The 27,866-nt window shown below is 39.7% G+C and overlaps 1 protein-coding gene and 1 pseudogene across 4 annotated transcripts in view; one reads left to right on the forward strand and one right to left on the reverse strand.

Moving 5' to 3' along the window:
* The window catches only part of LOC147602149 (uncharacterized), a 214,208-nt gene that overhangs the window by 86,882 nt on the left and 99,460 nt on the right, over window positions 1-27,866 (reverse strand). The gene's annotated exons all lie outside the window — the stretch shown is intronic.
* Window positions 355-27,247, forward strand: LOC147602151 (structural maintenance of chromosomes protein 1B-like; annotated as a pseudogene).

Genomic DNA, 27,866 nt, shown 5'->3' on the forward strand with positions numbered 1-27,866 from the left:
TAGATAATCAGCTTTTAGTGCATTAAGATTAATAGTCTGAACTCTTAATTCAATTTTATTCATTTAGAAGCAGAATTTGCGAGGGGAGGAGTGTTTTCAGGAAGCTGTCTTGCTGTGTGCTCTCAACTGTAGAGGGGATTCGGTTCCTTGGCAAATATAATCTAAATCTGGTGTATCAGAAGGCTCAAATTCTCCTCTGGCAAAAATAAAACCTTTAGCATTTTAAAAATTCTCCCCAAATACTGAAGTTGAAGCTTCCAGGGCTTTTAAGTGCCAGGTGTTTCAAGTGCCTCGCAGTCTAGCAGTAGCGTATATGCATGCATGCACGTCTTCTGCGTGTTGCGCGAACGGCAAATGGACCGCTGTGATAGACAGCTGGTGCTGAGTCGTGATTGTCCGAGCTGTGAAAAGTTGGCTTCTGTTTTTGATCTCAGTCCTTGCCAGGTGGGTAGCACCAGCATCAAGTGTAACAGCAGAGGGTTAGGGTCATCAGCAATCCAGCTGTGAGCTGAGTCTGTCCACTTGTTTGGTGCGTGGTGTGTAATAGGGACCAAACTGCTCTCTGAGCCTTACGATCTCAAGCGCAACTGAGCCCTGCAACAGGGTACTGTGGCAAAGGCTGAGAAATTAAGGCTTTGTGCTTCCCTCTGTCTACTGAAAAGAATAACTTCTGAGCTGTTAGCCTGACAGTTTCAAAACCATGATCCAAATCAATTTTAAAAGCAGTTTCTAAGTTTCTCCTGGGCAAAGCTGGAAGAGTTCCAGTGAGGTGCTGTAAACCACCAAAATAACTGTCAGAGTACGCCATGCTTTTGGGGTTGTATTAGTTGAAGGCAAGCTTGAGCGGACATTCTGGATCTGACAGTTTCTGGCTTGAAATCGGAAGAGATTTCTCCCCCTCTCAAGTTTTAAGTCATCTGGATTACAGTTACAAATTTTCTTGTCTCCAAGTTAGTGCTCTTTAATAGTAGATTTTAAAGGCTAATTCTTGTGTGTGCTGTTCCCCATCCTTCCTGCTTCTACTAACGTGTAGTAAAAATGGCTGTGTTTCAGTAATTTGGCTCTTTTTGGCTTCAAGGAAAGTGTGCACCCATTAACTCTGGGATTTGTGTAGTGTTCCGGTGCATTGATTTCAGCTGTTTTGCTTTTGAAATACTGGGAGGGGTTGTTCGTTTATTTTTCATTGAAAATGAGCTTCGGTTCCTTTAAAGAGGCTAACAAGATTGAATTTTGTCATTCTGATACTGCTCACTGATTTGTGCTGATTGATTTCGTTTGAAGGTGGTTTTTGTAGACCGTATCTGGCATTGTAAAATTTTTAGTGATGTCATTTAATTAGGTGAGGTGGCTAGGTGAGACTTAAACTTTTCCTTGGGTTTGAATCTGAAAGTACTTGGATCCAGTTCTGTCAGCTGTATATATGTCAGGAGACAAATCTGTACTATGTGCTCTTGGAGAAGAAAGTCATCCTGAGACAACATAATGATGTGCAGTGCTGCATTGTTTCTTTTCCAATTTTGTTCTAGGGAACAGTAGAATCAATTGCAATGAAGAAGCTGAGGGAGAGAACCCAACTTTTTGAACAAATCAGTAATTCATGGGAATAGGCTGAACACTATGAACGAAAAAAGAAAAAAATGCAGCAAGCTGAAGAGGATGTGCAGTTTCATTATAACAAGAAAAAAAGCGTTGCAGCAGAACACAAACAAGCGAAGACAGAGAAAGAGGAGGTAACTCCAAGTTATTCCTGTTTTGCATATCGAGATCGCAGATTTTGCATCCTTCATGAACTTAAATACAGGTTTTCTGAAAAAAAAAACCCCAAACCCCAACCAACCCAAACAACAACAACAACAACTGTTATTTTCCATCTAGTACTTTTTTTAGTGTGGTGTAACCTATAAGAATTTAGTATAATGTAAAAGGATAGAGGAATACATAACAAAATCTAAAGAAATGCAAGTGTAAGTTTGCCACTATAATTAATTTAAGTGTTGACTTGGGTGTTTGAGTTTTATGATTAGTGCACGTTACTGGAATTACAGCTGGTGGTACATCATCTTACATCTGCTTAGACTTGCAATTAGTTTGCTAGCAATTAATAATCCTTTTTGTAAACCATAAATAAAATTTTAATGTTGGTAGGCAGAGCTTTACCAGATGCTTCTCAAGGAGCTGGATGAAGAGAGGATACAGCTGAAGCTTTTCCGACTCTATCACAATGAAAAACACATTGACTTTCAGAAAATAAGTTTGGATGAAAAGAATATGGAGGCTAGTATCGAGAAAGACTCTCTTTCTGCAGCGGAAGATGCATTCAGAGCCAAGAAAAAAGTGCTTGGTGTACTAAATGGAGATCAACAGCAGATGGAAAGAGAAATGAAGTAGGTTTTCCAATCAGCTTCTCTGGTAGTTGAGTTGAAGCATAGTCTGCACTGGGAATTGCTTGGCAGGCAAGTGCCTGATGCTCTCTTATAGGAAAATTATTTCCCAAGTCATTGTTGAACTTGGCATGATGCTTCTGTTAGAAGTAGGAAGGACAGAAACTCAGCTGGCAATTTGTCTTCTGTGACCGTGCCCTGTTAGGTATTTTTGGTGTTTAATTTTTTTTTTTTTTTTAACCAACTATACTAACCTTGCAGTTTTGTCACCTACTAAGAAGTCAGAGAGGCAACATCCATTTCTTCACCATTTAGTTAGGGAGTCAAGGTTTGGAGGAGACTCTTTATGTTCAGAAACCTGAAAATCCATCAGATTACCAGTTCTAGAGTTCCTAGCACCTCCTTTTTGTACATATAAACTGCTCGTATGGAAAAGCCTCTATTTTACTGTGTATCTGTGAGGATGTAAAGTCATCCTTGCGGTGATGTCTGAGTTTATATTTGTACATGTGTTTGCTTTTTCTTTTTGAAGTACTCCTTGCCAGGAAAACCTGGTTAAATTTCTGTCTCTATACTGTAGTTAGTATCCAGAAGTGAACTAAATTCTATTGCTTATGCTTCTGAAACCCTGCAAGTCCCATTGTACTGCTGAGAAGGAAATAAGGGATCCTTGAGAGTTCATAAAATGCATGTCTGAGCACTCGGAGTTGTCATTACATATCTGTACTACTGACACGTAGTGATCACTTGTCACAATTCAGCATGTATGTGAGAATATTTAGCACGCTCTGTCCAGTTCTGGGCTCCCCAGTACGAGAAGGATACTGGCATCCTGGGGCAAGTCCAGCAGAGAGCCACCAGGCTGGCTGGGGCTGGAGCACCTGGCTTATAAGGGGAGGCCGAGAACTAAATCTGTTCCTCCTGGAGAAGGAGAAGTGAATGGGAGAGCTCTGCTGCCTGCAGTTAGCTAATGGGAGAGTGTGAATAAGGTAGAGCCACAGTCTTTCTAGAATTGCACAGTGACGGATGGGAGACAACTGGCACAGCTTAGAACGCAGGAAATTCCAAGTAGCTATTAGGTAAACTATTTCATCTCAAGGATAGTCAGACATTGCGTTGAAGTGCGTGTACAAAGAGGTTGTGGGCTCAAAAGGTCACAAGGATTTCAGAAGTTAAATTAAGGCTTAATAAAATGTGTAGGTAACAATACTTCTTCTTTTTATTTTGTTTGCTGTAATGAATGTATTTTTATTTTATTTGAATAATTGAAAATACTTGTTTCACTGTTGGTTTGTTTTTTAGTACAATGCTTTTGTGTCAGGTTGGAACCTCTATGTCACCTTCTTCATCTGTCCTTCTTGGGGAAAAGCCGCTATTAGTCTCAGACCAAGAAAAGCATCTTTTTTCTTTTAACATCTATAACTTACGCTGTGTTTAAAGTTGTTCTGTTTGATGGTGTCATGATTCTTTGTGCTGAAGAGGCTTTCTCTGAACTGCAGCCAAACAGGAAAAATCCAGTAATGGCCTTGATAAAATAATTTTCCTGTATTATTCATGGTGCAGTTTGGCATCTAGTATTGAAAAAGAGGTGCTGTTCCTTCAGCGTGAAATACCAATAAGGCAGAAAACATCTGTCTCCGTACTTCTTCTGAATTAAGAATTTTATAACTTGCTACAAAACTGTCATTTTTCTGTTGTTTGTTTTGGTTGGTTGTTGTTTGTTTTTTTAATGCCTTCTGTTTGTGATTGCATAGGAAAACATAAAACACACTGTGGAACAGATAGAAGAGCATAAAAAACGAATAGAGAAGTTGGAAGAATATGCCAAGATATGCATGTATGTTTAAAAAATTAAAAGCTAATTCTTCTAATTCTAAATAATATTCAGTTACTTTAGCTGTCAGAATAAAGTAGGAAGTATGATGTCTCGTCCGTATCTTGTTTGAAACCAGTTTTATAATTTCTTCTAGGCATGCAAATTATGTCACTACAGGTAGGGTATGGGTCTATTGGTGTCCAAATTCTGGGTGAGAGAACAGGGCAGTTGTGTAGTTATGCTGCTCGAGGAAGCAGTTAATATTTACATTGGGTGTTAGAAGCACGGTTTAGTTCTTGCTTAAACATTCCTTGACCTGATCCCCTTCCATGAAGGATATGTCTTCCTTGTTCCAGACTTTCCCCCGGTGTCTTGAACCCGGGATTCCTGGAGGCCAGTCTTTCTAGTAAAGACAAGTGAAGAAAGAATTCAGTACCTCAGTCTCTTCCATATACTGTGTCACCAGGTCCCCTGCCTCATTCAGCAGCAGCCTCACATTTTTGGTAGTCTTCCTTTTATTACTCATGTAGTTACAGAAGCCATTTCTTTAACATCTCTTGCCAGATTCAATTCCAGTTGAGCTTGGCTTTCCTAACCCCCATATCTGCATGCTTGGACAGCGCCTCTGCATTCCTCCTGGGTTACCTGTCGCTGCTTCCACCTTCTGTATACTTCCTTTTTGTGTTTGGGTTTTGCCAGAAGTGCCTTGTTTATCCATGCAGACCTCCTGGCATTTTCCCCTGACTTCCTGCTCATTGAGATGATAGCTCTTAAGGCTGGAGGAGGTGATCCTTGAATATTAGGCAGCATTCTTGGGCTCCTCTTTGCTCTGGGGCCTTATGCCGTGGGACTCTACTGAGCAGATACTTGAAGAGGCCAAAGTCTGTTATCCTGAAGTTCAGGGCTGTGAGCTTGTCTTTTGCCCCCCTCCCTCTTCTCGGGATCCTGAACTCTCCTAGGAATCTCATGCTCACTGCAGCCAGGGCTGCCTTTGACCTTCCCATCCCCAGCAAGCCTCTCCTTGTTGGTGAGTGTGAGGTCTAGCAGAGCATCTCTCCTCGTTGGCTTCTCTGTCACTTGGGTGAGGAAGTTGTCATTGATGCTTTCCAGGAACTGCCTGGGTTGCTTATGCTCTGCTGTGTTTCCCCTGTAGCAGATACCGGGGTGGTTCAAGTCCCATGTGAGGACCAGGGCCTGTGAATGTGATGCTGCTGGTAGCTGTCTGTAGAAGGCCTCATCCTGGTCAGGTGGCCTGTAGCAGACGCCCAGTACAACGTTATGTTTATCTGTTCTTTCTTCAGTCGTTAACCACAAGCTCTCATTTGGCTCATTATCCTTCCCCAGGCAGAGCTCTGTGCATTCCAGCTGTTCCCTCACATACAGGGCAACTCCACCTCCTTATTTTCCCAGCCTGTCCTTCCTAAAGAGCCTCTGTCCCTGCGTTGCAGCACTCCAGTTGTGGGAGCCATCCCACCATGTCTCCATGATCCTGAGAAGATTGTAGCCCTGCAGTGCACACAGATCTTTAATTCATCTTGTTTATTCTCCGTGCTACGTGCTTTCACGCACGGCAACATAGGTTATACAGATTTAAGGACTGTAGTGTCCACAGAATATGAAAACCAGATCTGTTCCTAGTCTTGTAGCAACTGAGACCCTCTTCTGTTGATTTGTATGTCCTGACCCCAGACCACTCAGATTTGGACATGCTTTGCTATTACAGCATGGATGCTAAACAGTGCTTATTTGCTTTACAGGTTAAACCAATCAATGAAAAGTTAAGAGAGATAAAAGGAGCTAAATTGATGGTGGATGTTGTACAAACTCCATTTCCTCAAGTGAAAAAAGTGATTCAGTTTGTGAGTGGGAATGGCTTGATCTGTGAAACAGTTAAAGAAGCAAAACAAATAGCGTTTGATGGACCAGTCAGGTTGAAAATAAGAGGCTGAATTTTGTGGCGTATGTTTTTTCATTGCAGTTATGTATTTGATGCCATTTAAATAATTATTCTGTAAACATCCCACAGAGTGTTGCAGATAAACACAGAATGGTACTACGCTGTCTACTCTATTCCCACACAAATAAACTCCCAGATATTTCACATGGTTGTATTTTCCTCTGTATAGGAAGTGAGTATATTTAAGTGATTTCCTAGGAAAAGGAGACAAAAAAGAGAATAGTTAGTGCCCAGATATGTTTCTTGTTATGGTTCTCTTGATGAACAGAAGGAGGAGGAAGGAAGGAAAGATAATCCTGTTCTTAAAACTGTCTAGTTTAAAAATACAAACTTAATCTTGCTAGCTTTTCTATGAAGAAATGCTTTCAAAAATTCTTTAAAATCTCGGACAAAATCTCTTAGTTGTAGATGTAGACTGTGTTGAGGAATGGAAGCTTTTTTTTGTCTCTTCCTGCAGTTCTTTCTTCTTATCCATCTCTCTGTTGCTGTCACAGTCTCTAGAGCCCTTTTATGCACTTAGAATCATAGAATGGTTTGGGTTGCAAGGGACCTTTAAAGGTCATCTAGTCCAATCCCCCTGCAAGGAGCAGAGATGTCTTCAACCAGATCAGGTTGCTCAGAGCCCCATCCAACCTGGCTTTGAATGTTTCCAGGGATGGGGCATCCACCACCTCTCTGGGCAACCTGTTCCAGTGTTTCACCACCTTCATTGTAAAAAATGTTTTCCTTCTATCAAGTCTGAATCTTTTTCCTTCTGTTTTAAAACCGTTACCCCTTGTCCTATCACAGCAGGCCCCACGAAAGAGTTTTTCCCCATCTTTATTATAAGCGCCTTTTTAGGTACTGGAAGAGCACTATAAAGTGTCCCTGGAGCCTTCTCTTCTCCAGGCTGAACAGCTGCAACTCTCTCAGCCTGTCCTCACAGGAGAGGTGCTCCAGCCCTCTGATCATCTTTGTGGCCCTCCTCTGGACTCGCTCCAACAGGTCCATGTCCTTCTTATGTTGGGGGCACCAGAGCTGGACACAGTACTGCAGGTGGGGTCTCAACAAGAGCAGAGTAGAGGGGCAGAATCACCTCCCTTGACCTGCTGGCCATGCTTCTTTTGATGCAGCCCAGGATGTGAAAAAACATATTAAAACTTTTAAAATCTTTATTAAAACAGCCTTAAGTTGAGGGTGAGTGTAAAATCACGGATCCAGTTAAGTCACAAAAACACCCATGTTCTTTACTGACATTTACCGCTCTGTTTGCAAACGAGCTGCTTTTCACTCTGTTATCACATTGCTTGGTTTGCTCTGCTGAGCCAGACATAACCTTCTAAGTTGCCATTGTATACTCAAATGCCTCATGGTAATTTCCTAAATACAAGGAAATTACACTATTTCACTCCTTTTTCTAATCGGTTGCAATAACACCAAAATGTGACTGGTGCCAAGAAACAACAGACTTTTTTTGTGTGGCTTTGTGTATCTCCTTTTAGCAGATTTGGAACAGGAAAAATAATTGCAGTTCAACTAAACTGTGGCTGTCGCTTGTTTAACTACTGTATCTTGGCACGCTGTTTCCTGGGATAATTTGGCTGCTTTGTGTTCGTATTTACTTGGGTATAATTTTTTTTTTTCTTTTTTTTCCTTCCAGACAGTGGCTCTTGATGGAACTTTATTTATGAAATCTGGAGTGATTTCTGGAGGATCAAGTGATTTAAGATTTACAGCTAGATGTTGGGATGATAAAGAAATTAATAAAATGAAAGAAAGAAGAAATAGCATGGTTCATGAATTAAAGGTAGGCTTCTTAAAAAGCACTTAACTGTAAAAGGCATAAAGGAGTAAAAGTATCTAATTTAATTCAGCTGTGGGAAGATGATTTTCTAAAAATATTATTTTCAAAGCTTTTCTAGAAGATACAGACAGGACACAGTAGCTGTTTATCCTCTTCCAGTTAATAAAAATCAGCTGTGAGTCTCTGTCCTAAGCTGGTGTGTTGGCTTACAGGTCACAAGACCTGGTGGAGCACCAAGACAACGTTGTTGATACAAGTTCCTTCAAGGAGAAAGAGCTGCTGTTCAAAATACCCGAAGACTTTTATTGAAAAAGATGGTATATTCTGTCAACTTGAAAATTTTTGCACAGACCAAAACCTGTCAGTGTAAAACCATTTCTCATACCTCTAGTTGTTTTGCAGGGGGGATAGACTAGGAATTTAGGAATTTGCAAGCATGTACTTTCTTTGGAGAAATGTTACAAAATCACTTTTGCGTATGAGCAGTGCTATCAACGTTGATCTGAATGGGGCCTGTGTCAGTGAGGCTAGCTTTAGGTAGTGCATGAATCTGAAAAATGGGTATTTCCAAATAAGTCACCTTTTGTTTAAAATGCTTTTTCTCCCATTGTAATATTTTTCTAGGACTTAATGAAGATCAAACGTAAGGAGACTGACTTGAAGCAGTTGCAGGCTCAATGCCATGGAATTCAGACACGACTTAAATATTCACAGAGTGAATTAGAGCTTCTTAAAAAGAAACATCTTGCTAATCTCTACACGGTACAGTACTAAGCCTTTACAATTTTAATGTTTAACAATTGTGGGTTTTTACCTGAGCTCTAATTACCAGTGAAGTAAACAATACTTCCTTGTGTAGTGTTTAAATTGAATTTAAGTTTTACATACAGCAGTTACAGCTGAGGAATTAATAAAATATAAAAAGCAGGATTGCAAAGTAAATGTACATGAGGCTTTTTTGTGTTTTAGGTTTTAAATACAAATTTCTAGTAAACGTGGTTTATCAATTAGTAACCTTCAGAAGTCTCAAAGTGAAAATGCAGTTTAAATGATACTTACCACGTAACTTGCTTTTCTGCTCATTAAAACTGGTCATTGCGTGCAAATCGGCAATACTAGTGGGCAAGTGGCATTTGAGAAGAAAATACTTAATTGTTTTAGTCAGAAAAAAATACAGTTGATCTGAAACGGAACTGTCTCGGGATTTCTGGAAAGTTGATGGTCCTGTTAAGAAAAATGACCGTATTTTTCCTTTCCATCTAGGAAAAATCAAAACTGGAAAGTGAACTGGTAAATATTGAGTCTCAGCATGATATGCTGAATGAAGGAGTAGCACAAAGAAAAGAAAAAATGGAAGAATTTCAGAAAAAAATTAATGAGGTAATGCCCTGTGTCGACATCATATATAACAGCTTATGCTGTTGTACTACAGAAGCTTCTTTCTGTTCTTGATGACTTTTAGAACTTGAATAACTTTTAACTTTGTAAACTGCTTTGTCGACGGGGATTATAAATTACTCCAGCAGTCTTCCCACATTCTCTACCTTCCTTACCAAGGTAGCTGTGAACAGAAATGCATTTAGATGTTAGTATGTATGTATCATAGTCACGGAATTCCGTGACTTTTGTGTGCCAAACCCAACCAACCAAATCCATGTACTTTTTGAATTTGAAGTGAAGCTTTGCTTAATGTATACACTGTAATTTCATTTGATACAGGAGAAAAAAAAATTGAGTTTGAAGAAGATTGGTTGGTTTTCCTCCACCTTTTCACATTCTGCTAATAAATATGATTTGCTCTTCATAGTATTGAGCAGAGACAATCCGTCAAAGTTCACAACTTTAGAGCTCTCGGTGCAAACTTTCACTGTAGATCAGATCCCAGAAAAATCCTCTCTAGGTCTTTCATGGCCTGAGGGTAAAATCTGATAAGTCTCAGCTTATTCTTTCTCACACTCCAACGTCCAAGTTCTTTGTAAGAAACTATAGTTTACAGGATCTTTCCTTTTTGTGGAGAGATAATTATGCAGTGTGACATCATGACTAGACTAACTTTTTTTTGGCATGTGGTCTTCCTGGCCAGTGTGGATCTGTGACAGCATGTACATACGCTAAACTCTGTGTGCACCCACAAGATTTGCAGACCTCTCAGTAATCAGTGCACCCACTACGTGGACCGTCTCTGCATGGGTGACTATCCTCCTGAAAATCATTCTCATTGCAGTCATACTCTGTACATGGAAATGCTCTATCAACACCTTTTCATCTGGAGAAGGTCCACCACTTCTGCAGCTCACAGGCGGAATAGATCAGGCATGCTTGTGTCCTTAGGAAGAGAGAGCTCTGTCTCGGTTTTCCAGAGCTGAAAATAGTTCTCAGCACTGCTAGAGTGCTTTGTTCTGAACTGGGCAGGTGTCGTGTCTAGGTGATGAGCTGTCACACCACTGTATACTAGAAAAGTAGATAAAGAGCAGCATAATGTGAAGATTGCTTTCTCCTCCTGGGAAATCGCCAATATCTGTGCTTTATTTTCCTGTGCACTCTGGTTACCCTGGGAGAATGGTTGAATTGTGCATGACTGTCAACAACCCAGATGCTTGTGTAAATGTAGATTGTTAGAGAGATTCCTCACCAGTCTGCAGTTACTTGAAGTGTAGAGTATGTATTTAACTTAGTTCCTGGCCCCGACCCATTCTCGTCAGTCTTTCTTGGATTAATCTAGGACTGGAATTCTGCATGTAAAAAGAAACCAAAACTGCTGCGTGTTCTCTGTCTTGTGGTACAGGCATGAGTGAGTGCAGATGCCTGTCATCTGGAAACACCGAGGAAGTAATTGATATTTAGGCCATAAGAATTCCAGGTCCAGGGAGCTTTTCTTTCACTTGTTTTGCCAAAAAAAAAAAAAACAAACAAAAAAAAAACAGATGAAGGCTGGTCATCAGTTTCTGAACAATACTGTTACATTAATAGTATAACTTGATTTGATACAGTACTTAATATCTGGTTAAACAAGCCTGCGTACCACAACAATGTAAATAATCCTGGGTTTTGACCTGTAAAGGTCTCTTAAAAATTTTGTTCAGTCCATTGAGTTTCCTTTTAAAAGCTTTAGGCTGTTGCTATTTCTTTTTTCAGCCCTGCCATATAGATTAAACCTAAGATTTACTTGGTTAAATTTTTGTTAAAGTTTTAGGACTGGCTTTGGCTGCAGCTTTTGTTAGTATAGTCCTTGTAATTAGGAAATGAGAGTTTTTGTGGCGTGGCTTTGCTGTAAGAGGAACATAGTAATTAATATTTATGCATCACTTGAAAAGACTAAAATTAAGAACTGAACTACACCAAGAAACCTGGTGTATGTGATTAGTGTCCCATATACCCTTCAGCTTTCTCTTCTTCAGTTGGCTGGGAACCACAGTCAAAACCAGGGAAGCTGGGTACGCTGTAATGACTTGAATTGTCTTTGGAATGACAGGGTGCTGTCAAGAAGAGCTTAGATCAGAGTTACCTTTTGCAGGTCATTTGTTTTGTATCTGGCATTTGTACTGAATGTGTTACTGGAAAACAGAGTATTTCTCAGTAGTTCAATCTGCTGTTTCTTAAAGTGCGTCAAATATCCAGCCTGTAGCATGAAGTGTGTACTTAAAAGGGGCCTGTAAGAAAGATGAGGACAAACTTTTTAACAGGGCAGCAATAGGACATGGGGTAATGGTTTTAAACTGAAAGAGGGTAAATTTAGACTAGACATAAGGAAGAAACTTCTTACAATGAGGGTGGTGAAACAGTGGAAGAGGTTGCCCAGAGAGGTGGTAGCTGCCCCATCTCTGGAAAGGCCAAGTTGGACGGGGCTCTGAGCAACCTGATGTGGTTGGAGATGTCCCTGCTCCTTGCAGGGGGGTTGGGCTAGATGACCTTTGGAGGTCCTTTCCAACCCAAACCATTCTGTGATTCTAAGTGATTGGCTAAATGTTTTACTTCTGTGAATACCAAAATAGTATGAACCTTTCTCTGTATTCAAAGGTTGAAGATGCTGTTTTCCAGGAATTCGGTGAAGAAGTTGGTATAGAAAATATTCGTGTGTATGAACAAGAACATGTGAGACAGCAAGAGGAGATTGATAAGAGAAGGTGGTACTTGATTGCTTTATGTTAGATTGGGCACACTGGTAGATGAGTAACTCCGTCACAGGAAATACCACAAAAACCTAGAAGACTGTAAAAGGTTATATTATCACAGCAAAGATCAGTTAGCAGTTGCACTGCTAGGGTTCGGGTTTATGGGACAGTTATAGTCAGTGACACTTTGCTACAAACTTGAAAGGTAAAATTTACTATTTTGGTAGCACTACTCTAGAAAAATAAAGCAAAGAATAGGTTTCTAAAATCCACATTAAAAATGTCTCTGTCACAAATTGAGGATGACACGAAGGCTCGCTCATGTACCAAAAATCATAAAAGCGAACTGCATGTAAGATGCAGTGATTTGGCATAGGAACATACTGTTAAGGAAAACGGGATCCTAAATTTTCTCACAGGCAGCCTCAACAGGTATTCCCCTCAAGCAGGCATGTGTCATAGGACCACAAATTTCTGTCTTAAAGAATGAGAATGTTAAAATGAACTGTCTCCTTCTACTACGGGCGTTTTCAGGCAGACGATAATTTGTGCATTTCCTGGCATTATTTATAGAACGTACACCCTTTCTGTGTGACTAGGGTAATGGCTGTCACTGAACTCCATTTTCTCGTCACCTGTCTCTTCAGCTACTAAGAGACTCTCTGGCTGGCTTTCAGAAACTGGTCCAAACGTGCGTTTTTGGCTAGGGCTGCAGTGGGGTAGTAGTGCAGTGCATTCAGTTGCAGTTAAAGCGCCTGCTGGCTGAAGTGATTTGATCATTTATTTATGTTTGCAAGAACTGAAGTCTGGTGAAGTTTAGGAAGTTAGTAATTGAACAATGAAAAGAGGAGGTTTTTGCATGGCCTTGTGTTAGGCTGTGCATACAGCCTTGGCCTTGCTTGTGCCCTGACTTGGCCTTATTAGTCCTGTAAGCCTGTGCTATGGTGCCTTCTTGCCCAGGTGTATAGGGCCTGGAGCTGGTGGTGTGCCAACTCTTTTGCCTGAACAACAGGTGTAGCACAGTAGGAAATCATTTGGGAAGCTCAAAGCTCAGAGGCAGCCAGTGAGAGCTTGGAGGAGACTTTTCTGTCAACAGCCACTTAGTATTACTTCAGTCCTTTCTCACAGCAGTGTGTGAAGAAGTCTCTGTTGTATCGCTATCAGCAAATACAGGTCTCAATTGAGAGATGATAAACAAGGCTGAATATGGCTTAAGAAGCTCTGGTCTCATGCTTCTCAATTGGCATCTCCCAGCTGAGATAGGTTATTTATAGTATTCAGGTAAACTTATGTGCCAGCTGACTAGGAGGCTTACAGAGGCTGAGCAGGGAGTGGTGGCATTGGATAAACACACAGCATCGGTGTAGCTTTTGCCCAGCTCATACCTGCATCATTTACAGGTATATAATTCACTCTGAGTTACTTGAACTTCTAGTTCCATGTTGAATGTGGCCATACTGTATGTTTATATCGTATTTTTTGAACTGTTATCTCGGCATTTTTGTAACTTCTGGTGTATCCACAGGATGTGCTGTAGTGGCACAGATGATCCAAATGTATGCGAATTTGTATGTTCAAGTAGAAGATGTAAAAATGCTCTCTAAATAGAGTGAAAATGTATCTTGTTAATAACTTAAAGTCACAGTTACTAGCCTGCTTTGTAAGTGTTGGTTTGAAATGCTGTCCTTTGACTAGACTGGAGTTTGAAAGTCAGAAGACACGACTAAACGTTCAGCTGGAATATAATCGTGATCATCTACAGAAATTAACAAACGCAGTCAGCAAGTTGAGGGAGACCATTCGTAAAGATGAAGCTGAGATTATAGGGCTACAGAAGGTAACTGTAAAATAGATGTGCGCATGGGTGTATATCTGGGGCTGAGAGGAAAGAATGCATTGCATTACAGTGTTGAATAAATGTAGTTGATTCTGTTGAGTGATTCTTCTGGGGCTTAATTCAGTGTTGACTTTGTAAATGGTAAAAAATTGCAGTTGCATATTGCCATTTTAGCCTTGGAATAACCTATCCTATTTGGGTACTTACTAATAATTAAAAATAAGCTTACCAAAATAAAATTTGGGATTACTGTATATACAGTGTTGTGTTTAGTTTATATGAGAAGGCAGCGTATGACTACAGATAAAACTAGTAGCATGTGTCTGAGACGCTTTAGAAGATTTTATGAGTAACAGTAAAGAGCTCTGGTGCTTTGCATCTTTAAGGTGCTTCACAGGCAGTAATAGGCTTAAAACAATTGTATGAAAACAAATTCAAATTTTTAGTTGAAGTAATATGTATGGATTCCTTCTTCATAGTGTTCTTTATTGATAAGTATTTTTTGTTGTGTTAAATAAACTCTGCTTGTGGTGCGCTGGAAAGTGAAGGAGAAAAGATGTATAATAGTGCTTTGTATAAAAAAGTGAAATGTACAACTGCCCCAAAGTCAGCAAAACCCCCCACATGCATTATTTGAACTCTGTATTTTAACATTAGAAGACATGTGTTTCTGATACTGAGGAAAAAGGGTAGACTCTGCTCAGTCATGCACAGAAACATGTCGGACTTCCTGCCTGTGTGCCTAATTATTCTGAAAGATGCCTCTGAACAAATTCAGATACTTCTGTCCTGGTCAAGGACTGTGTGTATCAAATTCTGGAGGCGCTTTGTTCTGACACTGCCACACAGTAAGTCTTGAGTAAATCGCCATAATGGTAGTTTCTGAAGGACCATGTCTTCATGCACATAGCGTTAGGTTTACTATGTTCTAGCTCCTCATTTCTAGCAATTTAGCAGTGGTAGGAGTTATTCTGAGGAAGACTCTTCTAGAGTTAGCTCCACAGATTCTTTGTTCTCTGTGGACTACCTCAGAACTTACCTTTAACGAACAATGCTTTTTAAAGGGTTTCAGGTTACCTTCGGTGTTGCTAAATATGTCATAGACGTACAGCAGATGGGATCCTTCTTGCAAGGCTGAGGGACTAATTGAGGAAAAGAGAGTAGCCTGCAGATTGTAGGCATCCTAGGATACCTGCTTGGTTTGATGCTTGTATAGTTTGGTCTGGTACAGTCACAAACCTGTAACTGGCTGTGCCTATGTACAGAAAACAACTGGACCTTCCTGTGTGTAAGGCAGGCTGTTTTCCCAGTGCTTTTCAGGTTTTGTGCTGAAACACATTTGAATGTATTGTAACAGATTTAAATATTGACTCTTTCTTTCTGTATAGTAAAGGTTCCATATCAAGCTTTTTCGTGAAAGGTTAAAAATGTAAATATTTCCATGCAGGATGAGGAGAAGCTTCTAAAAAACGCGAATGAAACTGTGGAGGAGCAGCAACATCTTAAGGATAGATTAAGTGCTCATAAATCTGAGGTTGTAAAAACCCAAAATGAAGTTGAAGAGTTGAGAAAGACATTGTTAGCTCTTAATAGGTAATTACTAATTGTACTTCTGGGAAAATGATTAATGTGATAATATTTAGAAGAGATTTAGTGATCGGATGTTTGAATTCCTTTTGTTCTGTTTTCTTGCGAAAGATTCATTAGAGGCATGGTAATTTGCATTTACAGTATGCATTAGTTTAAAAGTTTCTAGTTCAGTATGTGGTTCCCAAAAGTAATGTGAACCAGATTATTTCATGAAAGCCATCCCACAAACTGTACAGAACAACATCATCTTATTAACTACCTAGTATTGGGTCTTGCTGTGATTTCTGATAAGTATGTGGTGGCTTCTGATAAGTATGTATTAGCTTGCACCTTGATGAGAGGGGGCATATGAAGTTTGCTGGTAGTTTCGTATTTTAATTTGAGTAGTAGAGTTAGTTCAATTAATGACAAATTTTTTTTTTCTCTGATTTCAGTGTTGTAGTTTTCTCCAGGCCTTTCAAGTACTGGATACTTTAAACTAGTATTAATTTTACATCACTGTTTTGTCCTTACTGTTCTTTTAAATCATCTGCTTTGGGGACAGTTTATACTTCAGTTTTGTTATGAAGTTATACATCAGTTTATTCTTGATGTGTTTAATGTCTCATACCCAGGAGTCGTATTTATGTTTTAAAAAACCCAACTTATGGGTACAGTATGGCTAGGTAAACGTGTGGAATTTTATACAGACTTATATGCCTAGTAATTCATTTTACAGTATGTGATTTTAACAATATGCGACTGTTATGGCTGCCTTATTTAGCAAGTTGATGCTAGCAAAGGAAATTGTCACGAAGAATCAAGGTGTATCTCAAATAGAGTAGTGGTAAAAGACACTTGGTTAAATTTTAAAAGGATCAAATCTCCATGCATGTTCAGCAGAGCAGAGCAGAGCTGCAGTTAGGAAAGGTGGATGTTTGAATGTGCTGTAGTGTGGACTCGTGTACCTAAGCTATGTCCGTGCTGCTGGCATTACCTTGTGATAGAGTTAAGAGTTAGCACAGAACAGCAGAGTGTTAGCTCGCGTGTTAGAATAGCGTGTCGTTCCCAGCTCCCTCTTGAGCAATTTGGGAGAACGAAGGGGGTGGAAGAAGTTAAGTGCCATTTTCCTTTATGTTTGGTGTAGCTTACAGAGGAGAAAGCCCTCTTTCTGCTTGGCAACTGTTTTTCGTGCTGCGTGGTTGTGGGTGTTACTGGCAGTGCTGCTGCTGCTCTTTAATAGTTTTGTGCCTTTTTTAATGTAGGGAAGCTATGAAATTACAAAAGGAAGCTGCAGCTCTTGAAACCTCTCTAGAAGAGAAGAGATTAAGATGACATAATTTGCTTCTTGAATGCAAGGTGCAGGACTTGAAAATAAAGCTCCTGTCTGGATCACTGGATGACATCAGCGAAGTAGAGGTAGTTAAATTGTTCACAGAAGATGGATACCACGGAGGAGCAATTATTCACTCTTGAATTTAAAGATAACTTATTTTTTCCTTCCAGGACTGTTTGTGTTAAATAGTATTGTTAAAATAAATACAGTGTTCTCACGTGATCAGGCCTCATCCATTCAAGAGAATGATTTTTGCTTAATTTTGTAGACAGAAGTGGTGTTTGCAAGTATTTTTGCTTGTTCTTGAAATGTATTCCTGTGAAATATGTAAAATCACTGTGGTACAAGAAAATTGGTAGGAAGGAGTATTCTAGATATATATATATGGAATAGGACACATGGGGGTTGATACACAACTGTAACTAAACGTGGTGTGTGCATGGGTTGAGAGAATATTTGGTTAATTATCCATAATATGAATGCTGTCTGAAATCATCCTTTTGTCTTCAGTAGATGTAGATATTCACAGCAATCAGGGATAGGCTGAAATAGCCTCCTGCTGCTATCAGAGGATTGACCCTTATTATTTTTTCTCAGTCTTCCTGTTTTTTCCAGCATATCTTTTGTGAGGAGAAATCAAACTTCCTCCAGTGCTAGAAAACAGAAGAGCTGTGGGTTTTGAAGGACTTGTAACAAGTCTGTGAATTGGGAAGGAGTCTTGTTGAACTAATTCCTTAGAATGAAGTATTTTTGTTGGAGGGATAGCTGTGAATGAGTGGGTCAGAAGACGAAATGAAGGCAGTGTGAGGTAGGCAGTCTTTGAAGGGGAAGGACTACTAACCATCAGCATGTAGGCAGCTCAGCTCTCACTGTTTATGAATGAGGAAGAGATGAAAGAGATGTAGGAATAACAACTTTGATTCCTAATGAATATCACTGAGAAGCCCAGTAAGATTTGGTTCTGAAAAAGAACCTTGGTAGGAAAGGGACCAATAACAACATGCAGCATGTGTTTCATTCAGGGGAAAGTAGCTGTTTGAAATCCAGGATTACAACGTCAAGAAGATACGCGGCTTATGTCCTACAGAACTGTAGCTGCTCGTTTCTTTTGAGGCCAACTGAGCGGAAGAAATGCCTCGATTTCCACACTTCAGAGCCTTTAGTTGCAAGGGGAATGAATTAATGGGAACATAAATCCTTTCCAGTCGGGAGATCCACAGTATCCACATTGTTCTAAATATATTCCAGATAAATTACTGCTGCTTTCTTAGCTTCAAAGTGAAATTAGCAGATGTTTTCAGCTGCATATAAAAGGTGCATTTTTTTAAGGAGACTCATAGGCTCTTAACTAACTGTTAACTTCATTTTGGCTAAGGGAGGAGCAATGGAGTAAGTTTACTTTATACCATGTTACCACTGGCTCCTTTTTTTATATCCCTTTAATGTATTATTTTAACAGTTTAAAAGTTAACGATGTCAAATTTCTGAACTGGAACGTCCTTCGTATTTATAGCTAGGAACTGAAACAGAAGGCACTCAGACAACATCAAGTATCTATGAAAGGGAAGAGGCAATTCAGATAGACTACAGCAGCCTAGCGGAAGACCTGAAGGTAGTCTTTCTCTTGGAATTATTAGAGATCAAGTTTTTTTTTTTTTATTTAAAATATTTTATTTGTTGAAATTATTTATTCTTTAAATGAAACTTATTAAAAACACTGTTAAGCTTAAGTGTGTGTATGTATTTTGGTTTTGCAGTCGTGCATGGCACTAATGTATGGGACTTGTGGATAGGTCAGCTTCCCATATAAATAAATTTACTTTAAAGCTTGCCTAAACCATAAAGTAGAATGGAGAAACAGTAAATATAACTCTGATTTTTCCTTCCTCCTTTACTTTTTGCCTTTTAAGTTCCAACATTATAGGTTATGACTCGGAACTCTAGAGACCACTGATGGGCTGCCAGGGGAGTTGTACCACCTTCTCTCAGTATTATTTTTGGAGACTGAGAGTTATCATGCTTCCTTCTGTAACACTCCATTAGGTCATGTTTTCTCAGCAGTTTTTTGTAATTTTATTTTTTTTCCTTTTTAATCATAAGGAGAATAATTACATGTCAGAGGGCAGGTACAGAGAAGAGATGAATCTGTCATCAGTGGAACTGGTCTCAAAGAACTCATCAAGCACCTGTCTTCAAAGGTTTTCTTAACAAATCAAGTAGTGAAGTCAGCTAATCCTCCTCCTGTGTTGTATTTTAACACAGACTTCTAGACTGAAGGGAATTTGTTGTGTGTTTTTAAAGGTCTTCTGGAACAATGCTTAGGACCTAGTAAATTAATTCTGAGATCTAAGACTCTGGGTGGAGATTTTTGTTCTGTTGTGTTTCCAGTTAAAGCTTTTAGATGACTGGGCTACTACTTCCAGAAACCATGAGTGCTTGCCATATATGTTGAAATGTCCTAGCCTGAAAGCAAGTTTTATTGCTCTCTTATTTTTATTTTTTTTCTTTAGGACCTAGAATCTGATAAAGATATAGAGGATCATCTGAACCAGATACAGCAGGAAATAAAATCTAAAGAGACTACTTTAATGAAGACAGCTGCTCCAAACCTGAGAGCAGTAGAGAAATTGCATATCGCTCGGGACAAGTTCCAAGAGACAATAGATGGTAACACTGAGTCTTTCCTATTAATCTCTTTTGTGACTGTGAGAGTTTTTTCACCCTAATTGAAATTCCTCTTTCTGGGGTTTGTCTTGCTGGCTTTGCTTCTTTCAGATATTAAGGTATTTTTTTGTACTCAATGTTTATCCTCTGTTGTCTTTTTAATTATATGCAAACAGTTTATTAACATACACTTTACTGTGCAGTAGTTTATTGAAATACAGTTTGAATGATTGGAAAGATACTTCGTTGGCCAAATAAAGTGTTGTTACTTGTTTTCTAAAAATTACTGCCTTTAATCATAAAACTCTTAAAAATTTTTCTTAAGTAATTGAAGGAACGTATCTATGTTGTCCAGAACTCAAACGTGAGCATTACTGGGATATTACTGGTGTCCTCAAAGAGCGTTGCAGACATTAACATATTAAGAAACCCAAGGAGTTCTGAAGCTGTAACAGGTAGGTGCTGGTTCTGCTTAAGGCTACCCAGCTGACAGAAAGAATTAGGAGAGGAATTTGGTTCGTTGCTCCAGATGACTGTGGCACAGAGCACATTGAATACATCCAAACTTTTCAGTTTTTGGGGCCTCCGTTTGAAATCTGGAAGGAAACTCAGAATATTGGTATGCTCCTTGTATGTGCATTAGAACCTTCTTCTGCGGTAAATATTTTCCTTGATGCGTGTTACGGTACACAACATGTGCTTGTTCTGTGTATTTGCTTAAAGGCTTATTATGGAGTAATTTCAGTAATTTTTTTCATAGCTTTTGAGACCAGCAGAAGGGAGGCCCGAATATGCAAGCAAGAATTTGAACAGGTGAAAAAAAAGAGATACGAGCTTTTTAGCCGGTGCTTTGAGCATGCCTCCGTAGCTATTGATCAGATCTACAAGAAACTTTGCAGAAACAGTAGTGCTCAGGTGAGTCCTGTTCTTAAGTGCTTGGCTTAAAAGGCCTACTTGATGCTTTGTTATCTAGAAGAAGAGAACTTTGTAACACTTTTAGTTTCCAAAGACCGTTTCAGTCCTGAAGAAGAAAATTACACAAATAGTAAAGATTTCAGAATTTCAGTGTGAGAGGAGGAACGGGTAATATGCCAAAAATGTGCTTGGTATTAGACAGAGAAATGTGATCTCGAGTGTTAACAAAATTGGGAACTACTCCGTTTGGGTTAGTTTTACTCTCTGTATTTAGCAGACTTGTCAATTATCATGACATAAATGTGAAATATATTTGAGTACTTCATTTAAAAATAACACTGGCTTACAGATCTAGTGATACCAACAATAAGTAATTAAAAACAGTTAATCGTTAGTATAGATAAAACTAACAGTCATAGGTCAGTATTTCAGTGCTAGTGTTTTGTATGAGGTCTTGAAGCTCCTTATACCTACTTAGATAAATAGTTTAAAAAGATAGACTTAATAGGTTTGCAGCTTTCAGGAAACCTGTAGAAAAATTGTGTCACAACTGCATTAATCTTTACTAGTGTTCCAGTATTAATGCTGAAAATAAAGAGGAAACTCCCAGATGCTTTGGTTACATCAGATTCTGTAGATGGTTGAACGGTTAAAGGGCTCAGGCTTGAACTCGTCTGTCTTACACTTCGGATTTTGTGTTTTCCCTCAGAGTCAGATACTTGGTGAACACCTTAAATATCTTTAAATGTTTCCTTTCTGCTTCTGTGTTGGACAGGATAATAAAGCATTTCTCTCTTCATGATTACTGGGCACATACCTTCTACCCTAGACTAAACATCAGGCAGGTCTTGACTTTGCATCACTCTGAAACAACCAGTATTTTCCAGATGCATTGCCAAAAAGAATCAGTTGGATGCTTTCTTTCTGAGGTCTGTGATGCTGTGCCTTGATTTGAGCTGTAGCAGTAACCTGGCCAAGATGTTACCCTGTGGTCAGCTGGGAAGCTAAAACTGCCTGCTAGGTACTGACGCAGCGGCTGATGGAAGCTGGTCTGACTGCACTGGAAGAGTGCAGATGGCTCTGTCTGTGGTGATGGCTCTCGTTAGCTAAGGAAGGGGTTAGCTCTGAGTTTTGCCATCAGTGGAGGTGGTGTAGGCTGCAGCTGGAACAGATGCTTTTTAAGCAACCTTAACAATTGTTTACATTAACATTTCTTAATATTAAAATTACTGTTTCTTAATATTATTATCATAATAACATTTAATAATAAATACTTTACTATCCAGTCCAAAAAAGAGAAGCTTTGATAGACTGAGTGAGTTTAACTTCCAGAGATTCTGGACTCAGAGCACTGAATATATTGCTCAGTAAAATTTATTTCATCAGCACATTGTGTGTTAGAACTACGTTAAAATAAACTACTGCTTAAGAAATCACACATACGCAGATTCGCTGCTGGGCTTGCCACCGGTTCTCTTCCATTCTTCTTCTGCGCAGACAGAAGTGTCATTCCTGTCATAACTTGATGAGCATGGAGTATATGTACCCTAGTAAGATACAGATGATTTTTGCTAGCAGTGTCCATGCATCTGAGAAGTTCCGTAGATCTGTGCAGTGGCATAGAACTGGGAGTTGCATTGCAAGACACTTGACATGTTTACAGCTTGAAGAACATTGCAAGAACAATGACAGGCATTCTCTTAGCAGAGAAAAAGAGGAAAATATGCATCCCTTCAACAAAACAAAGATATTGCAAGCACTGTATCTTACTTTCTGAGCTATTTACCACAGAAATTATTTTAAATCAAAGTACATGCAGCGGTTTGTTTTGGTTTTCTTCCTCTGTATCTGTGATCTGAGAGGAGCCATGTGAAATGAGTCAACTGTGGAAATTTTTCTTTCATCTGTATCCACTTGTGCAGAGGAGAAGAGACTATTATTTTATTGTCTCTTCTGTTTAATTGGAAAACGAAACCATGTAGCAGTTAGCGTATCCCCCATACTTTTTAATGGTTTGGTAAAATGGCCGTTCCTTTAAAAGAATGCTTTTAATTTGTGGATGCGGGAGCCAGGATAGAAAGTATAGAGAAAGCCTAGCTGTATTAAAATCTTTCTCCAGCTCAAAGATAGATTTTGTAAAACTAACCTTTCACAAAAAAAAAAAAAGAAATGTAATTTTGGAAGTATATTTACTTCCAAACAAAAAAGAAAACGGCTTTTGAAGTCTAAAATTTTAATACTTTAAAAAAAAATAAAAGCAGTTACATCATAAAAGACGATGAAATCAAGTTTCTTTAGTAGTTGAAAGTTTGTAAATAACAAATATGTGGAGCCTTTTCCTAAGTGGTTTGGTTAATTAGGCTCCTAGCTCATGGTTCATTACCAAAGGCATACTCGCTGGGAAGTTTTATAGCGCTGCTCTTCAGTCTAGATGAACAGGTGTTTCGTACAAATGAAGCCAACTTAGCAGTTTCAACACTAGCCCAGTTGATATTTAAACCTAAAAAAAAAAAACTATAATAAAAAATTTATAAATGTCACTGTTAATAATGAAATGTATACATTTCCATGTAGAGAATATTCTCACTGAGCAAGGGCATGCTACTCTGGCTGAGGCCTGCATGCACAATCCAGCCTTTAGCTACAGTAACGGAGATCTGAAGGTCACATAGCTGAGTACGTGACAAACAGCCACACTGCAATGAAGAAAGAGAATGCTGAATAAGACGTGTTTGCAAGAAGGGAAGAAGAACAAGACGTAGATGCTTGTGCATATTTGCATATAGCCAATCAGTCACATAGTAGTGGTGTGTGCTACAAGCCTTATACAAGCCTACTCTCACGTGCAACCTAAATAGCCGGAGATCATGATAAGCCTCTATGAGGAGTTCGTGATTTATCTGGATCATCCTCCGCCATTTTATTTTCTTTTATTTTCCGACATTTTTTATTTTAGTTTTGTTTTATTTTTACGACATTTCCAGGCATTCCTTAGTCCTGAAAATCCTGAGGAGCCTTATCTGGAAGGCATTGGTTTTAACTGCGTGGCTCCGGGAAAACGCTTTATGCCAATGGACAGCTTGTCAGGAGGCGAAAAGTCCGTGGCAGCTCTGGCTCTTGTGTTTGCTATACACAGGTAAAGAAATGTTGTGGTATTATCCAAGTACGTGGCTGAGTAAATGGCAGGAAGATCGACAGTGTTACACTTAAAACATGGTAAAAAATTCTGCTATTAGAGTATCCAAACATTTACTGAGGTCCTTTATTCTTTACTTGTCATTACTTTCTATCAAAATTTTATGCTAAAGTAAATCTCAAAAGTAATTAGAGTGTTTATTAACATTTTTGCATCTAAATTCAAAATATGGTATCTTCTTCTACAGTTTTCGGCCAGCACCGTTTTTTGTTTTAGATGAGATAGATGCTGCCCTGGATAACACAAACATTGATAAAGTAAGTTGGTCCCTTTCACCTTACCATTTTATCAACAGTGGAATTATATCTTTTTTTTTTTTTTTTTTGTAGAAGGATGGCTCCTTTTGATTACAGGTTGTTGGGATCAAGAGATTGATTACACTGTCTTAACCTGTTTTAAAACCTACTGGGTTTAGGAATGAAATAGTGGTTGTATGAGACGTTAGACGAGAGCTAGGTTTAAATTCATAAATTTCAGCGTGTTTTAATCAGTCCTCAGATTGTGAAGTTGAGAACATAGGTCAGGAGGTTGAAACTATGCCGCGTGAGCGCATGTGGTACAATCTGACACAAAGGTCTCTTGTGAATTGTTTGATTGGAATGGTTAAGGCTGTTGAGTTTGCTTACCTCTAAGAAGCAGAAAGGCTGTGCCTGCATGTTGAAAATCAAGTCATTCTATCATTGGAGTATTTGTTTTATATAATTGGCCTTGAAGTATTTTTACATTAACACCAATTAAGGGCTGTCACTCCCATCATTGCAGTCACCTGATGAAAAAGCTTCCTGTCCTCCTCTCAATTTCTCTTTCCCCTTTTGCTAGTAAGTATTCCTGTAACAAAAACTTACGATAGAATACAAACAGTAAAGATTGCCAACTGTAGCTGTCAGTCTCTTGGAGGAGGAAACTCAACACAAGGAGACTGTATGTAGGAGAGGAATCGGGGATCTCCACATGTGCTTGCGTTTTCTTCTATGGAAACATTATTTTCCACAGAAAGTAAGACCAACCTATATTTCTACTTGCATTAGTAGTGCCGTCAGTCTTGGCAGAGCCTAACAAACATATTAGTTTTATAAATACGAAACTTTTTTTTCCTTTTTTTTTTTTTCCTTTTAATTTTGTAATGGAGTTAACTGATGTGCCAAGTACACCAGAGTTTGCTTGGAGGGTACCTCTGTAGTAGACAGCTCAGGATTTCATATTTCATCTGACACATCAGCAGCAGTAACGTGTGTTTTTAAGATGTGTGATCAAGAAAATAAAGAACAGGGGCAGGATTACTGAAAAGGCTGCTCTTTTCACATAAGCGACATGAAGCAAGCAACCTGTGATACAGGCTGTGATGTAGAATATGCTTGGAGAGCAGCTGCCCATGCAGTGCAGGAAGAGGGTGACAAAATAGTGGTTTCCTAGAAAATTCTTTAATTGGCTTCAACATCTATCTAGGTATTGTTATAAGGAGAGTTATATTATTCTTTAAGCCTGTGTGAAAAGTGTCTTAAATTGCAGCCTGAGCAAAAGCAAAATTGCAGTGATCTGCAAGTACCCCGCCCCCTCAGCTGGAAGACAGGGACGGGGAGCAGAATGAAGCCCCCACAATCCAAGGGGAAATGGTTAGTGACCTGTTACACCACTTAGACACACACAAGTCTGTGGGGCCCCAAGGGATCCACCCAGGGGTACTGAGGGAACTGGTGGAAGTGCTCACCAAGCCACTTTCAATCAGTTGTCAGCAGTCCTGGCTAAGCAGGGAGGTCTGGAATTTAGCAAACGTGACATCCATCCACAAAAAGGGCTGGAAGGATGATCTGGGGAACTAGAGGCCTGTCAGCCTGACCTCGGTGCCGGGGAAGGTTATGGAGCAGATCATCTTGAGTGCCATCACGGGGCACGTACAGGACGACCAGGCAATTAGGCCCAGTCAGCATGGGCTTGTGACAGGCAGGTCCTGCTTGGCTGACCTGATCTCCTCCTCTGGCCGGGTGACTTGCCTAGCGGGTGAGGCAAAGGCTGTGGCTGGAAAGCTGCCTGCTGGAAAAGGGCCTGGGGGTGCTGGTCGATGGCTGGCTGAATGTGAGCCAGCAGTGTGCCCAGGTGGCCAAGGCGGCCAACAGCATTCTGGCTTGTATCAGAAATAGTGTGGCCAGCCGGAGCAGGGAAGCGATCGTCCCCCTGTACTCGGCACTGGTGAGGCCGCACCTCTAATACCGTGTGCAGTTTTGGGCCCCTCGCTACAGGAAAGGCGCTGAGGTGCTGGAGCTTGTCCAGAGAAGGGCAGCAAAGCCCGTGAAGGGTCTGGAGAACAGGTCTTGTTAGGAGCCGCTAAGGGAACTGGGGTTGTTCCGCCTGGAGAAGAGGAAGCTGGGGGGAGACCTTAGCACTCTCTACAACTACCTGAAAGGAGGCTGTTCTGAGGTGGGTGTCAGTCCCTTCTCTCAAGTGACAAGACAAAATGGCCTGAGATTGCGCCGGGGAGGTTTAGGTGGGATATTAGGAAAAAATTCTTCACTGAAAGGCTTATCAAGCATTGGAACAGGCTGCCCAGGGAAGTGGTGGAGTCACCATCCCTGGAGGTGTTTAGAAGACTTGTAGATGTGGTGCTTAGGGACATGGTTTAGTGGCGGACTTGGCAGTGTTAGGTTTACAGTTGGACTTTATGACCTTAAAGGTCTTTTCCAACCTAAATGGTTCTTTGATCCTGTGAAGATGCGGTTGTTGCTGGAAAGCACCAAAACCTTCAGAGGAATTAAATATTGCAAGAGAGCAAAGATGGTACATGGAAAATTTTATGTTGCTAGTATTAACTGGTATCTGGGTTTTATGCTCAGTTCCAAGTCTTTTTCTTTCCATTCTTTCAGTTTAAGGATTTACTAAAGCAGATCCCCAGTTATTTACTTGTAATTATAACGTAAAGTGAATGTGAATTACGAAACTCACTGAAGGCACTTTGTCCATTAATAAACAGTGACTCCCATCACATGTAGATAAAACTGTGCAGACAAAAGCTTAATTAAAAATGTGCTGGTTTTCCTTTATTCAGCATTTAATTTATATTGTGGGGTACTGTCTTAATCAGTCACCAATTTAGAACTTCATATTTGTACCTTTAGTTAGCAGATCATTGAAAAAATGTTGCTGTCTGCAGCGAACTAATACATATTAAAGATCTTAGCATACAGCCAGTAACAACCTTTTCACGCTTTTTTCCTCGTTCAGGAATTTCCACCTTCCTTTGGAGTTATATTAAGTGAATTATTTTTCATTGGCACTGGCCTTTTTCTACAGCTTTATTCACTGGAGTGAGTGATTATTTTCTTATGTGTTTTCAAAAGGCAGCAAAGCTGAGAGGGTGTCCCAAGAACGTGCAAAGTATCTGTCGTAAGATGGTTTCATTTCTCATTTTATCCTGATGATTTCATAACTGAATTAATGACTGGATTCTGCAGCTAACGTAGTTCGGTTCTTTCCTCATCGTTGCCTAATCACAGCATGGTTTAAGTCTGCCAGAACTAACTTATGGAAATATTTGACTTCTTTACAAAGGTATCGAGTTTCATTAGGGATCAAGCCCATGAAGAGCTTCAAATGATAGTTATTTCTCTGAAGGAAGAGTTCTACTCGAAAGCAGACGCATTGATTGGAGTGTGTCCAGAGGTAATAATCATCACCAAATTTGGCTAAATAATCCATGCTGGTTTTTGTTGAAGTTTCTTACGGAGCTGGCTTATGTTTCACCTCGGTGTATGCTGAAGAGCTGTATTTGATTTATGGCTGCCCATAATAATTGCATCTTCTTGTGTCCATATACCAGCTTCCTTGCATCCACCAGGCTGCTTACACACGTCTGCCTTGTCAGGTGCTGCTAACACTGTGCTCTATGGCCATGTGGGGTTACTGCTTAAGGAAGGAATGAGATGTGAGCAGTGGATCCTGTGTTCCTCAGGGAACACTTCAGCAACACAAATGTGTCCGCTTACACTGCAGACAGATGCTTATCTAATATTTTGTTGCCGCCATGCTTGATTAAATAAAATTATTTACTCCGAGTGTAAGTCATGAATTAGCATCAGTCCCTTAATTCAGAATCCATTGACAGATGTAGAAATACTTACCAGAGTGTGAAGGATGAATAGAACAGCAGCCTCTAGGGATTTTCCAAGATCTTTTGACCCACATAAGTCTCTCTATTGCAAATACAGAAGTTTTGCTTTGTGGTTTTTTAACCATGTGCAGTTAAGCAATTGGTTGAAATGGAAAAATACAGCAAAGAATTCCACAGCCTGAAGAACGGTGAAAGCTG

The sequence above is a fragment of the Chlamydotis macqueenii genome, chromosome 1 (genome assembly GCF_036417535.1).
Source record: "Chlamydotis macqueenii isolate bChlMac1 chromosome 1, bChlMac1.mat, whole genome shotgun sequence".
NCBI lineage: Eukaryota > Metazoa > Chordata > Aves > Otidiformes > Otididae > Chlamydotis > Chlamydotis macqueenii.